At 47.2% G+C, this 13,072-nt stretch overlaps 1 protein-coding gene across 4 annotated transcripts in view; it reads left to right on the top strand.

Annotated features, from left to right (window-relative positions):
* LOC119971580 (homeobox protein Meis1) overlaps positions 1 to 13,072 on the top strand; it is a 239,591-nt gene that overhangs the window by 90,836 nt on the left and 135,683 nt on the right. The window lies entirely within an intron of this gene.

The raw sequence follows: 13,072 nt of genomic DNA, 5'->3' as shown, positions 1-13,072 counted from the left end.
TGCATACATTGGGGCCAAATCCTCCCCGCCTTCAGCCCCAATGCGCTCCTCTCTAGGAAGTCCCACTTTAGGTTTGCTCTGGAGTCAGTTTGGTGAAAGCTGCTTTGCACCAGTGTAAATGCACCCAGACTCACACTCCCCACAGGGTTAAATGGGCCTGCCTATGACAGATATCTTGGAAGCTCTTGTTCTGTAGCTATGGCAGTGTGTTTTCCTTCCGAGATCTATGCCATTGACAGGGGAAAACACATGGAGGTGACTTCAGGTTGGATGTGAGAGAAGAGTAAAGGGATCAGGTAAACTGCCTGGAAGTGCAGAGTGCAGCAGCAGTGTGCAAAACGTCACAAAGAGTTACTTTGGATTATTCGTTACCTTTGGATGGATATATCTGAATCTGAAGAGATGAAACTCCCTAACATCAATGCCAAAATTGATGACTAATCCATTGAATCTCATCGCTAAAAGTTCTTGAAAATGAGCACCTAATTTCCACCAGTCAGAGTTAGCTTCATATTGAGGACTGAGCCCTGGTACATATATAAGGTCAGAACAATCTGTTATCCAAAACTCCAGAGAGCCATCCCTATTTCAAACAACATACAACATTGAAGCAACATTGAAGCAATGATCCTGTGTTGTTCAGCTTTGGGGTCATAGGGTTGACGTAAAACTGGTGTCAAGTAGATTAGTGACTCGTTTTACACTCCCCCCCCCTAATTTCTGTTTCCAATCGAAACAAGAAACAAGTGTGATGCACACAATAACTGCCTGTTAAAGTGACAACTCATCCCACATCGATATCTGTAGCACCTATCATATCAATCATCATTCCCTCCATTCTGATTCACAGGTGGAGCCATTTACTTTAACAATCTGGGAGATAAATCCAGACAGACTTTAGAGTTTTTAAAACACTGCAGTTCAGAGAAGCCTCACTTGAGTAATTCCTGGGAGGTCTTATCTTATGAGGAAAGATTGAGCAGGTTGGGCCTTCCCCCATGGGAGTTTAGAAGATTGAGAGGTGACCTTATTGAAGTATATAAGATCCTGAGGTGACTTGACAGGGTGGTTGCCTGGAGGCTGGTTTCCCTTGTTGGGAGACCAGAACCAGGGGACTCAGTTTAAGTATAAGATGTTATTATAACCCACAAGGGATTTACAGGGTGGGAGCAATTAACTTACCCATGAACCTTGCAGAATATGAGCTCACCCGTTCAGGAGGCAGGGTCCTCTAAACAATGTTTAGTTGTAGGGTATAAAAAGCCGGCCAGTTAGGCACCAGCAAGGCAGACCCAGTTGGGGTCTACCGTGTGACATACATAATAGTTATTGTAAATAAACTAAGCTCTTTGAACTATTCGGTGTGAACGTCTTCATGGCCTTATAAATCTGGCGATGAGGGTCAAACTGGATAGAAATCGACACTGCTACACCATCGGATAATCCACCTCCTCGACCCTGCTGGATAAAGGTTGGAACTTTCTCTTCATCATGCCTTTGTTCAGACGGTTAGATATCTCTGACGCCAACTTTGAAGACTGGAATCAGAGTGCACTACTTTTTCAGGACAAACAATATCACAGTGAATGATCGCCAGTCATCTTGCTGAATGCCTGTGACACACACATGTTTGGAGTGATACGAAGCCTTACCTGCCCAGTGGCACCCGACGTGCAAACCTTCAACAAAACTGGTAATTCTAGTGGGGCAACATTTTGACCCAACTCCGTCCGTTATTGTACAGCGGTATCGTTTTAATACCGTGGAGAGGATCCCGGGTGAGTCCGTCACTGAGTATGTCAAAGTTGCGGAAGATTGCTGAGTTCTGCGAATATGGTACTTCCCTTCAAGAACTGCTGCAAGGTTGTTTAGTTTGCGGCATTAACAACGCAGCCACCCAAAATACACTATAGGCTGAACCTTCCCTGAATCTACAGCAGGTAATACAAATTTCACTGTTCCAGGAAAGTGCAGGACGAGGGGTGCAAAAAAATACAAGGCATGGAAATAAATGCCTTGGGACGCCCACCCCATCCCGGCATGGTACCCCTCCACGGACCGATACCGTGCCCTGGACCGAGCACTGTAAAGGCCCATTGGCTGAAGGCTGAGTTATCCCGACGGGAGGCTTTACTGGAATCCGCTGAGGGCGAGTCAGGTCGTTGCAGGGCATGTGGTCGCCAGCCCAGGCGAGAGCGCAGACCAACGAGTGATCCAGGTGCCCAGGTAGAGGTGGGCATGAGCCTAGATCCCATACCTTCCACCTGGATGGGCCTGGAGAAGATGACCGCATGCAGTTAAATTGCATGGTGGCACCCAGGTGACCCCATAAGGATTACGGTGCAGATGAGCGGGCATTTGCTGGACATGGAACTGGGCACTGGCACAGTGGTTTCAGTTGTGGGGCTGTGTACGTTTGGCCGCATTAAACAGGGAATAAAGGATTTGGGCCTGACAGGTACCAAGGCTAGGTTGGCCACCTACACCGGTGAGCCATTGAACATTGCAGGTACCACCATGCTCGGGGCCAACATCGGTATTTCCGGGTGCACCCAGTCTCCAATGCATTTCTGGAAAAAGTGGAAATTGAACTCAGTTGACTGGAAACTCTGGGTATCATGAGGCCCATATGTTTTGCAGATTGGGCAGCACTGGTGGTGTGGGTGTTAAAACTGGACTAGACAGTCCAGTTATGCAGGGACTATAAGCTGACAGTGAATACAATTTCAAGGTTGGATCACTACTCTATGCCCCATGTTGAAGATCTTTATGTGAAGTTGGCGGGCTGACACTCATTCCCTAAACTCGATATGAGCCATGTGTATTTGCAGCTCAAGTTGTGCAAGGCCTCCCGGAAATATGTTACAATCATACACACAAAGGGCTTTATGAATACAGCCGGCTGCCTTTTGGTGTGTCCTCCATCTGTATTATAGTTCAACCAGTAATGCGGAACATACTGAGGGGGTTGCCGTGCGTGGCGGTCTACTTAGATGATGTTGGGTCATGAGAGTGACCAAACAAGAGCATCTAGCCAATCTTGAGGTAGCGCTGAAACGGTTCTCTGAGTTTGGTATCTGCTTCCGGCAGGTGTAATGTGTCTTCCATGCAAGGGAGGTGGTCTACCTCGGTTACCAGGTGGAAATCGAAAGCTTGCATCCCGTCGCAGAAAATGTGCGCAGTATCCAGCAGGCACCCGCCCCAATGGACACCATGGAGCTTTGTTCATTCTTCGGATTTGGTTTTTTTTTCTTTTTTTAAAAATTTAGATTTATTTTTTCCAATTAAGGGGCAATTTAGCGTGGCCAATCCACCTACCCTGCACATTTTTGGGTTGTGGGGGCGAAACCCACACAGACACGGGGAGAATATGCAAACTCCACACGGTCAGTGACCCAGAGCCGGGATCGAACCTGGGACCTCAGCGCCGTGAGGCAGCTGTGCTAACCACTAGGCCACTGTGCTGCCCTCAGAATTGTTAACTATTACAGCAAGTTCATCCTGAGCCTTGCGACCATGTTGCCCTCCTTACATCTCCTTGTGAAGAAAAAGCAAGTACGGCAGCGGATGAAGCCACAGGCCGTGGCTTTTCTGCAGGTGAAGAAACAGTTACCATCTTCCGGGTTACTGACCCACTACGTAACGCAAAGCCATACGGTATTGGGCCGTCCTGTCACACTGGATGGAAAATGGCGGGAATGTCCGATTGCTTTGGCTTCTCGGCCGCTGACTGCGGCAGAACAAAATTATGCGCAGATTGAGAAGGGGGGTCTGGCGGTGGTCTACGTGATAAAAATATTTCACCAGTACATCTACAGCCGTCACTTCACCATTATTACAGACCATAAATCTTTATTCTGTCTTTATAAAGAGGACAAGGAGATCCCCCATTGCCTGTGCTCAGATCCAATGCTTGGCCCTGCTGTTGGCCACCTACGAATATTCGTTCCAGCATCTGCCGGGGAGACAGATAGCGAATGCCGAAGCGCTGAGCTGTTTTCCTTTACCAACTATCCTCACATCACCTCCCAGGGTGGATTCTTTGCTAGTCACACCGTTTGCGGTTCCATGAATGGACTCAGACAGACCCGACCCTCACAAAAGCTCAGCACATGGTGTTATATGGAGGACAGCAGTGACAGCTACCAGGCGAGTTAAGGGCATTTTTGTCAAAACTGTCAGAATTGAGTATGGAGGACAATATCCTGCTATAGTGTATGCATGGCATCATTCCAGAAAAAGACTAGAAGTTGATGGACCTCCACAATAGACATCTGGGGGTGTCTAAAGTGAAGATGTTGGTACGCAGCTCTGTCTGGTGGCCGGGCCTGGATGTGGACATTGAGAGGATGGTCCAGCAATGCTCCATCTTCAGGAGCACCAGAAGCTCCCACTGGCTTCTCCCCTTCACCCTTGGGAGTGGCCAGGACGGCCATGGGCACGATTTTATGCCGACTTTGCCAGCCCATTTCAGAGTTCAATGTTCCCCCTCTTGATTGACACCCATTCAAAATGGCTGGAGGTCCACATTATGGCGGCAACCACCTCCCTGGCAACCATCGAGAAGTTGCGGTTCTCGTTCAGCAAGTACGGCATCCCTGAAGTGCTCGTTACAGACAATGAGAATCTGTTGTTTAAGGTGGAAATGAGGAGATTTGTTTATCTCCAAGTGTTGCCAGTACAGATTTTTGATAGACAAGGGGATCAAGGGTTATGAGGGACAGGTGGCAAAGTGGAGATGAGACCACAACCAGATCACCCATGATCTTATTTAACGGTGGAGCAGATTCAAAGGGTTGAATGGCCTACACCTGTTGCTAAGTCCTATGGTTCTATGACTTGCATTTATATAGCGTCTTTTACAACCCCAGGACATCCCAAAGCCAATTAATTATTTAGTGCTGATGTCAGGGTGTTTCAACTCTACAAACATTTGGACACAGAAAAATCCCACACAGCTATATAAGACCAAATAATTATCAGATGGGAAATGGCATGATGCTGCATTAATGGGTGGTGCGTCAGCTTGAAGGTGGGGTTCATTCTCAAAGGCGTTTCGGGAAGTTTGCCTGGGGTATCACTGATCTGAGAGTACTCGGATCTGAGACTGGGGCCAGGCTATTCCAGTCCTGCCCACCATGGAACCAGAAATTCCCGCTGGCAGGAAGACTGGAAAGTGCCATTTTTTTTTTCATTTTGAATGGCTCAGTAATAGAATTGTATTTTCAGAAGTTGTCTGGTTTGAAGAGCAAATTCCTCCAAGCTACCAGATTATGTAGATCTTCCATTTCATGAACAAAGAGAAGCTTCGCCTGAAGAGTGGTAATATGGCATATTGGGTGGAATTTTCCCACAATTTGTCAGTGTCAAGCTCTGATTGAAAACCAGCATGTGTCTCGACAGGTGCACCGTGGAATTCTCAGATCAGGTCTTGAAGCACTTTGACCAAAAGAAAATTGGCGGGGCTGTGGTTCATGTAGCATATAGGCCCTATAATATACGCAAATTCATTCAACTGCATTTAAACGATGTTCCTACCCAAGGGAACCTCGCTACATCATCAGTGAGTGGTAAGGAAAATCAGGAGGGGATTCTCTGATCGTCGACGGCAAAATCGCGATTGGCCTTAAGAATCCCTGTTTACACCGGAATCGGGGCGGCGCCGTTTTCGCAATGCTCCAGCCCCTCAAAAACGGCGTACTTGGGGAGTGCGCCACACGCCGTATGGACGGCCTCAGGACGTCACCTGAGGCCCTCCCCCGATGCTCCGCCCCCCATGGGCCGAGTCCCCGACGGCATGGGACACGTGTGCTCACACCATTCGGGAACCTCGCTGCCCGGCTGCTAGCCCCCAATCGGACGCAGGATTGGTGCGGGGGGGTGGGGCGCCGACTTTCTGGTTGTAAGTCCAGACGGATCCTGTGGCCATAAATGCAGGATCGGAGAATCCAGCTCCAGATCTTTCTGGAAAGAATCTCGTTTCCTGGCTCTCACAAGACTGCTCCTGCTTCGCTGTTTACGCTTAGAACATAGAACATAGAACAGTACAGCACAGAACAGGCCCTTCGGCCCTCAATGTTGTGCCGAGCCATGATCACCCTACTCAAACCCACATATCCATCCTATACCCGTAACCCAACAACCCCCCCCTTAACCTTACATTTATTAGGACACTACGGGCAATTTAGCATGGCCAATCCACCTAACCCGCACATCTTTGGACTGTGGGAGGAAACCGGAGCACCCGGAGGAAACCCACGCACACAGGGGGAGGACGTGCAGACTCCACACAGACAGTGACCCAGCCGGGAATCGAACCTGGGACCCTGGAGCTGTGAAGCATTTATGCTAACCACCATGCTACCCTGCTGCCCTGCTTGCGGTGAATACGGGCGCAAAATCATGGAGGTAAACTTGCTCAATTCAACAATGCATTCTCCATAGAGCCAATGACATTTGAATGCTTTGAAAGAGAAATAACTATAATAAAATCCTTCAATCCCCGAAAGATAGAAAATCATCCCCACCATTGCTTGACATTAAAAAAAACAGCTACTAAAGATAGCGCTGACAGAAACATGATTATAACAGAGGTGTGTAATGACATGGAGAATACAATTCTTGTTGTATCCAATGAAATCATTCAGAATACTTTGATTGATTATTGTTGTGCTGGAGAATCCCTGCAACATTTCCTTTTGTCTAATTATTGTCTACTTAGTGCGCTTCTGTGTGAATCTTTAGGCTGAGATGGTGAACCCAAATGGGTCAATGTATCTGATTCTTCTGATCTAGGGCGAAATTCTCCGACCCCCAGCAGGGTCGGAGAATCGCCTGGGACCGCCGAAAATCCCGCCGTGGCAGAGATTCTCCGCCACCCGGGAAGTGGCGGTGGCGGGAATCTCGCCACTCCGACCGGAGAGGCCCCTGCAGTGATTCTCCGGCCCAGGTGGGCCGAAGTCCCGCCGCTGGGAGGCCTCTCCTGCCGCCGAGGTTTGAACCACCTCTGTAACGGCGGGATCAGCGGCGCGAGCGGGCCCCGGGGTCCTGAGGGGGGGGGGTGGGGGGGGGGGGGGCGATCGAACCCCGGGGGGTGCCCCCACGGTGGTCTGGCCCGCGATCAGGGCCCCCCGCTGAGACTCCGGGCCAGTGCCCTGGGTGCACTATTTCTCCTCCGCGGCCGCCACGGCCTCCGCCATAGCGGAAGAGAAACCCACATCGCGCATGCGCCGGAAGTGATGTCAGCGGCCAACTGCCGCTGACGTCACTGCCGGCGAATGCGCCGACCGGCGAAAGCCTTTCGGCCAGCCCCGCTGCCGGGGGCGCCGTTTTTTTGCGGCAGTCTTCTGGTGCCAACCGCTCCGGAGCGGCGCTGGCCCCCAAAGGTGGGGAGAATTCCCCACCTTTGGGGAGGCCCGTCTCCTGAGTGGTTGGCGCCACTCCCCTACGCCGGGACACCCCGTCACATCGGGTAGGGAAGAATCCAGCCCCTGAGCTCTATTTGTTTTATTCATTGTTATTGTATGCAGTGATAAAAAAAGGTAGCAATGAACAAAGAGATACATAGTAGAGCGGAATTTATGTGCCGTCACTATCCCACTACCACCATTATTTTTCTCATTCATTTTTATAGTTTACCTTTTTGTTTTCAAGTGGCCACATCCTTCCCTCTTGCTGTAATCTTCTCCAGCTGTACACCTCTGCCCTTCTCTAACTCTGGCCTCTTACACATTTCGGATTTTACTTGCTCCACAATTGGCAGCTGTACCTTCAGCTCTTTAATTCTCTCCCTGAACCTCTACACCTCTCCAAGCATCTTTTGGACACTCCTTAAAATCCATCTCTCTGACCAAGTTTTTCGTCACCTGTATTGATATCCCCTAATGTGGCTGAATGGCAAGCTTTAATAATGCTCAGGTGAGGCACCTTGGGATGTTTTGCAAAGGCACTATGGGTGTGATCTACCGGCCGCGTTGCACCTGTGAGGTGAAGCGGCGTGGCTGGCTGCTGTCAGGAGATCCCTCTTCCAGGATCTACCCGGCTTGACATGCATCCCGAGATCTAAAGCAATCTCGCACGACGTCGCCATCTGAATTCTGCCCATTGTGGGCGGATCACTTTTTAGCAAATCTGCATGTCAGACTGAGACAGCGAGCCCCAGTCCAATATGCACCCACCCAAACTCCCCGAGTCATTGAGATCTAACTCCTTCACCTTGACAATCTCGGTGAGTGCTGTTCAATGCTGGTCCCCACAAACATAAACCAGACGAAATGGCACTTGTGAGGCTCGCCTAGGAGATTGGAGGCTCCCAAGTGCTTGCCCTCAGGGCAGAGTGGCACCCTGGCAGTGCCACCTGGGTACCAGCCTGCCACTGCTGAGGTCCCAGGGTGGCACTGCCAGCTGGCAAGGGCACTGCCAGGCTCGAAGTTCCAAGGTGCCAAGTTGGTACTTTTCCCGTGATGGGGATCGGGCCTGGGCAAGCCCGGTGCAGTGGAGTGTGGGGATGGTCTGAGCACCTCCTTATAGATTAGTTGGAGCTTTTGAGGGGGGGGGGGGGGGGGGGTTCAGGAGTCAAGAGATCGGGACGCCATTTAAAAATGGTGTCCCAATCGCCTCCTGCACTGAGGAGTTTTGGAGAGCGGAGCTCCTCAGTGCAAGAGAAGGGACTAAATGCGACCTCGGCAGCGCATTCCCTGCTGATACCCCAAATCTAACTGAATGCGAATAGAGTCCCATTTGAAAGCGTGGTGTTGCTCGACGACCAGCTAAATGTGCTTGTTATGGGACTCTGTTCCCACTCGGGTAGACAGTGCCCTATATAAATAAAAGTTGTTGTTGTTGTGACAGCTTGTGCTGGGGTACAATAGCGGCAGTAGCTCCCTGATGTCTTCCTAGGTGAGCATTGTTCATGTCTGATGCTATACCATGAGCGCAGCGCACTATTTCATTACGGCAACCGCAAGCCATACCTTAGTCTGATATCACTTGTATTTCCAGACGGGGTCACTGGATTCAGGGAGCAGCACACCCTGCTGATCTACCCTAGTTTCTGAGGAGCCCTCAGAGATCTGGCTCAGCCATTCCACCAGGTGGTATAGCTACTCATTGGGGCATGAACGTGCAATGCATACTTGGTCACCCAGCTCTTGATCTGTATCCCTATAGGCCAGGCATCACAAGTGTTTTTTTAATGCACTCAGGGTTACTGCCTCCAACACCCATTTAGGCAGTGAGTTCTAGACCTCGATCACCCTCTGGGTGAAAAACTTTCAACTCATCTCCCCTCTAATCTGAATAACATAGGAATGCGATCATTGTCCCAGCATATTTACAGAGGAGTTAATGTGGCTTTTAGATCCTTTGCATTAACTGATGGTTTTATACTTGTTGAATTTGCATGCTTGACTGAGAGTGAGAGATTGCTTAAGCATCAAGAAATATATTTGATTGGGCGGCACGGTGGTGCAGTGGTTAGCACTGCTGCCTCACGGCGCTGAGGTCCCAGGTTCGATCCTGGCCCTGGGTCACTGTCCATGTGGAGTTTGCACATTCTCCCCGTGTCTGTGTGGGTTTCACCCCCACAACCCAAAAATGTGCAGAGTTGGTGGATTGGCCACACTAAATTGCCCCTTAATTGGAAAAAATGAATTGGGTATTCTAAATGTAAAAAAAAAAGAAATATATTTGATCAAAAGATGATATAACTATTTAGGTTTCACGGTGACATTTAATTAGTTTGGAAACTGTTATTTTTGTGCCTTATCTTTCATGGGTGCACCAACGTTTGAACCATTGTCAGCTCCAGAATGAAGTGCCTTCTGTATTGCTGTGAATTTGGATGTGAGTGTTAATGTATATGGGCTATGACGTTTGCTGTCAGTGCTGCTCAAACCTCTCCTCCTTACAAACATTACTGGAACAGCAATCGACAGATCTGCTGATACAAAGAGCTGTATTTGCAATCTCCATTGCAGATATGTGGCTCATTTGTAAATAGATCAATGCCATTGGGCTTATTACTTTCAGTGCAATAAAGAATATATTGGTTTTTAATCTGCAGTGTTTCAATCCTCTCCTGATTGACTTATTTGATGCTGTAGAAACTGTTTCAATTTTTTTTTGATCTTCTAAATCAGAGAAGGTCATTTTTCTTTCAGTTTACTATAATTATCCATTTGGAGGATATGACAGGACACATACGCACACACACACACAAACTGTTAGGACCTGCATGGGTTTTACGGGGTTGGGATGATGTTAACTACCCCGTGGATCTTGCAGAATACAAGCTCCCCCGATATGGGGGCCAGCGACTAGTAGCAATCTCTGGTTATGTATAAATAAAGTTGGCCAGTCAGGCATTGACTAGAGAAGACCCTGTAAGGGACTACTGTAGCTGTAAATAATAGTATTGTAAGATAAACTGAGTTTTTGTTCTGACCTACTCGGTGTAGACTCTCCGTTGCCCTTGCAAAACACACATGCATAAACTTGCAGAAAAATTGAAAATAGCAGTTATTTTATTGACTGGTGTTATACTAAAGCCTGCCAATTCCAAAAATGAGTTCTAAAAGCTTTGTGTTTAAAACAATAGGCCCAATCAATCACCACTATTACCCTTAACTGGACAAACTCACTGCCCACTTGTAAACTGAATGCTTTAATTCTCATGCTTTTGCTTGTTAATATATTGAGATTGTGGATCTCCTATATTGGGTTATAAGTCACGGTGTCTTGTCAGATGATAGAGAACTTTTGTGTGATTTTTCATCCTGTTAGCTGCATTTTTTACCAGCCATGCAAGAAAACTGGAAAGGTTCAGTAATTCAACCCTGTGACAAAAATAACTTTCAGTGCATCGCTAATGACACAGTTCTTAAATCACAGGGAGATTTAGTCAATGCTTTTTTGGAATAAAATTGAACAAGTTATCGTGGAATTGCCAGAAGGTAGGTGAAACCTTTGGTTAACTATTTTTTGTGGTTGTGGCTTACACCAGACAGAACCTGTTACGCAGGATTTTCTTTCATGCCCTCACTGTGAGTGAAAGCAAAAGAGCAGGTAGCCGGAAATGATAACCATGCCACAAGCCTTGGCTGGCAGGCTTCTCCTTTGAGATATCCTGTCGCAGCTAAAGCAAGACCCGTGTGCCCATTGCAGGTGCAAATTTGTGACAATAACCACCTCTTTATCTTAACAACACCCGACGTGTGAAATCTACTGCACTAGTCAGAAAGTGAATGTTAGAAATATGAGCTCATTCTGTTTTACGTAGTTAGTGTTTATAACAGCAGGGTTGCCATGAGGTTACTCTTGGTCAGAAATCATTTTCCGAGAAGTCGTCCCTCTCAATTCCCTGCCCCCCCCAGCGCCATCCAACCGCCACTGCCCCCCTTCAACCCCATGCCGGTTTCTGTTTTCATGTTGAATTTATTGAGAAATGAATAGCAAACATAAACCTCTGCCTGACTTCCCACTTTGAGCCTGGTTCTTTTGCACACAGCCCCCCAGTAGAACGCCAATTTGTGGAATTATGTGATAGAGTAATTAGTCAAAGCCAGAGCTTTCTGATTGCTGCCATGCGTGCACACTGAAAGCATCTTAAATGCAGCAGCAGTGTGCTAACAGGCTGCAGAAAGGGCCCTGGTTTATTTGTAAATAAGACTGCAGGATAACCACAGATGAAAGCACTCAAAACACTACCTCATGAATTAGTCACAGTAAAGCTTTTGAGATCTGTAAAATGCACATGTAAAATCTGAGCTGAAAAAGCTGCAAGACTCTTATAATATAATTAGGATCTAATTTACCACCCTTTGCACACAGATGTAATAACGTCTAGATATTTATTTTCTCCTTAAGCACATTACATGTACCTCTGTGAAGCAGTTATTGAACAGAAACAGGTGTGTGAATCCCTAATTCATTTCTTCACTATAAACACAGAGCAGTTTAAAAGAAATATTTACCAAAAGGACACAGCAGAAAGAAATGAGAATGCCGGTAAATGGGATGTTAATGGACAGTTGCCCTTTACTTACTGATGGATTTTGTGATGGTTAAGTAAATTATGGCAAATGCAAGAAAAATCAATAGCCATGCAGAGGCCTGGTTGAGGCTCGTAGAGTATAGACAGAATGACAGATGTTCTGCATATGACCTCGCTAAGAATTAATGTTTGTAGTACTAGGCACACATTGAACAGAATCTTCACAGAATCTTGAATCTGAAAATCATTGTGATTATCAAAAAGGTTTCCTTGTAACACAAAATTCTGATTGTGCATTTAAAATCAAAATAAATATACATACCTATTTTAATATATGACAATTTACGTATAGACACTTATAAATCTATATCAACTTGTCTGAGTTGTTTTAATGATTTATTCACTCTTTTTTGTGAATGGTTTTAAAATTGTGTCCATTCAGCCATGTTGAAAATTGCAGACTTCCATCAGAAAATGATCTGGTTGTATGGCATTTGGAAAATCAAATGTTGCAAAACAGTTCTTTCACTTGAATATTGGTGCTGCTGTAAAGCTTGAGATGTGTCTCCCCCGTCATCCAACTAGATGTAGATTCACAGAATGATTTAAATGCTAGTCCCTATTAATATCTAGCTTCATGCCCCCCCCCCCCCCCCCCCCCCCCCATCTGCAGGACGTATGCCTCCTGACATCCCAAAGTCTGTCCATCATCTGCAAGGCACAAGTCAGGAGTGTTATGGAATACTCTCCACTTGCCTGGTTGAGTGCAGCTCCAACAACAGTCAAGAAGCTCGACACCATCCAGGACAAAGCAGCCCGCTTGATTGGCACTCCTTCCACAAACATTCACTCCCTTCACTACCGATGCATGGTAGCAACAGTGTTTACCATCTACAAGATGCACTGCTGGACCTTGCCAAGCTTCCTGCAACATCACCTTCCAAACTCAGGAACCTCCATCTCAAGGGCAGCATGGGAACACCACCATCTGAAAATTCCTCTCCAAGCCACTCCCCATCCTGACATGTAAATATAGATTAGAATTAGAATTAGAACAGTACAGCACAGCACAGAACAGGC

This window comes from Scyliorhinus canicula, chromosome 1 (genome assembly GCF_902713615.1).
Source record: "Scyliorhinus canicula chromosome 1, sScyCan1.1, whole genome shotgun sequence".
NCBI lineage: Eukaryota > Metazoa > Chordata > Chondrichthyes > Carcharhiniformes > Scyliorhinidae > Scyliorhinus > Scyliorhinus canicula.
Note: the sequence above shows the minus strand (reverse complement) of the source record. Positions and strands in the feature narration are given on the sequence as shown.